Here is a 2,456-nt window from a genome sequence, read left to right as displayed (position 1 = left end):
TCCTGTCTTAGTTAGACTATGTTCCAGTGTTGAAACAAACTGCTACAATTAATTTAAGGGTCCTTCTGGCAGAAAACAAGCGAGCTGAACCTAATGAAAAGATTCCTAATTGGCAAAGGTGCCTCCCTAGTTTTCCGGATGCTAACTCTAAGCATTTGTGCAAAATCACAATGCTTCCTGTCATCTAGTGCTGGTGAAACTAATCAGGTTTTGAAACCTTTGCCCTCTCTTAGTTGGGCTCTGGGCTCTGGGTGTTTATATTTTGGGGTTGAACACAGGGCCAGAGTGCTGACCATGAGCTCAGAGCAGAAGCTCTTTTCTTTACCATTTAGTGTCACAGCTTCACTTACGGTATCTTTGTGTGTGTGTGTGTGTGTGTGTGTGTGTGTGTGTGTGTGTGTAAACACCAGTCCTGGAGCTTGAACTCAGTACCTCAGCTCTGTACCTGAGTTTCTCCTGTATGAGGATAGTGCATTACCACTTGAGCCACAGAACCACTTCAGGCTTTTTTTTTCTAGGGATGTAGTACTGAGGATTCAAACCCAGGGTTTCATACATGCAAAGCACTCTACCCCTAAGAAACATTCCCAGCACTCCACTTCAGGTTTCTTTCTTTCTCTCCTTGTAGTTGGAGGAGTTGAAGTCTGGGACTGGGTGCTCAAGTCTAGCACTCTACCACTTGAGCTACAATGCCCCTTCAGGCTTTCTGGTGGTTCACTGGAGATAAGCATCTCAAGGAATCTCCTGCCCAGGCTGGCTTTGGACTGTGATTCTCAGCTCTCAGGATCCTGAATAGCTAGGATGACAGGCATGAGTCACCAATGCCCAGCTTCCACTTCAAGTTTCTAAGTGGTGAATAGGAGATAATATTCTCATGGGACCTTTTGTGTCTGGGATTGTTTGGAACCCAGAACCTCAGCTTCCTGAGAAGGCAGGATGACAGACTTCAGCTAAAGACACACTTTGCTGCAAAGGTGTCCTTAGCTCACAGGTAGAGCACTAGCCATGAGCCCAAGAGGAAAGTCAGTACCTAGGCTCTAAGTTGAATGTTCATGATGGAGAAAACTAAACCAAACAATTGTCTGCAGGAGACAAGTCAGTAGAGTTCAGTATATACATTAATTTGGCCCTGCCTTGGGGACATATCTGAGCTTCAACTTTCTCATCAGCACAATCATCTTACTTGTGGAGCTCTAACAAGGACCAGATGAAAGAATACACCCCATGAAGGGCTCATAGCATAGCACCCTGTGAAGGACTCGGCATACAGCAACCCGTGAAGGACTCAGCACCCAGCATCCCAGGAAGAGCTCATCACATAGCTGTATCCCACAAGCTGTCATTAGAATTCGGGTGCTTTCATCAGTATCACCATTCTTTCAGAAACACATCACAAACCACACAAGTTCACATCTAACAATACAGATGGGTGGTTAATGGGGGGGAGGGTCGTCCGCTTCGGGGATCTCACTCATAGGTTGGGGGTACTGTCCTAAGACCTTTTCCTCAAGGCTAGAGCTCTACCACTTTGAGCCACAGCTCAGAGTCTCACAGACTTCCTGCCAGGGCTGAGTTTTCAACCCACCAGTGTCAGATCTCATCCCCCAAGCAGCTAGGGGTGAGCCAGCAACGTCTGGCTAAATAGAGTTGGTTTGCAGCAGTTGACCTTTGGCTGTCAGGTTAGATGGCAGCCATGAGCTGCAGACCGTCGGCTTGCTCTGTTATGAGGTAATTGAAGTCCTAGCCTTCTATAGTTTCAGTCAGCACGTTCTAACTTGATTTTTTGGTGCTGGAGTGACAGCACCACTTCTGGCTTTTCTGTGCATGTGATAGTGTGGAAACAAACCCAGGGCTTCATACATACTAGGCGAGCACTCTACCACTGAACCCCAGGAGTGACAAGTGGAGACTTAGATATGTAGATTGTTTTATATATACATATATATGCATAAAACAAGAGGGAGATGTCTGTATATTATTAAATTATATATACTATATTACTATTAATTATCAATAAATTATTTCTTCCTTTATTTAAGTATCATGGTTAAATACATAATGAAATATTTATTGAAAATTAGTCAATGTACTATGATTATTGTGTATAATTTTAATATAATCATACACTAAATACTAATGAAATTGTTACTTTTACAACATTCCATTCATATGGATGACTATTGGAATGTGTTTCTTAGGATCTCCTGCCATTTGTAGGTAGCAGCCCCGGGATCCAAACCCCGGACCTAGGTTGCTGGTTTAGGCTGTGGCTTTCCTGATAGCCCACCAAACTTCAACAGTGCAAGGTCATGTACACTTTTCGGGTCCTGTCATTTAGACCCAGGATGGTCACAATGCAAAGGAAAAAAAACAATGTAAAACCGCCTTCCGGAACTTCCCAGTTTTATACTTCTCTTTTTTTCCCCGTCTTTTTTTTTTTTTTTTTTTTTTTTGGT

Source organism: Dipodomys merriami, unplaced genomic scaffold (genome assembly GCF_024711535.1).
Source record: "Dipodomys merriami isolate MVZ:Mamm:240054 unplaced genomic scaffold, mDipMer1.0.p SCAF_53, whole genome shotgun sequence".
Taxonomy (NCBI): domain Eukaryota; kingdom Metazoa; phylum Chordata; class Mammalia; order Rodentia; family Heteromyidae; genus Dipodomys; species Dipodomys merriami.
This window is presented reverse-complemented; position numbering follows the sequence as displayed.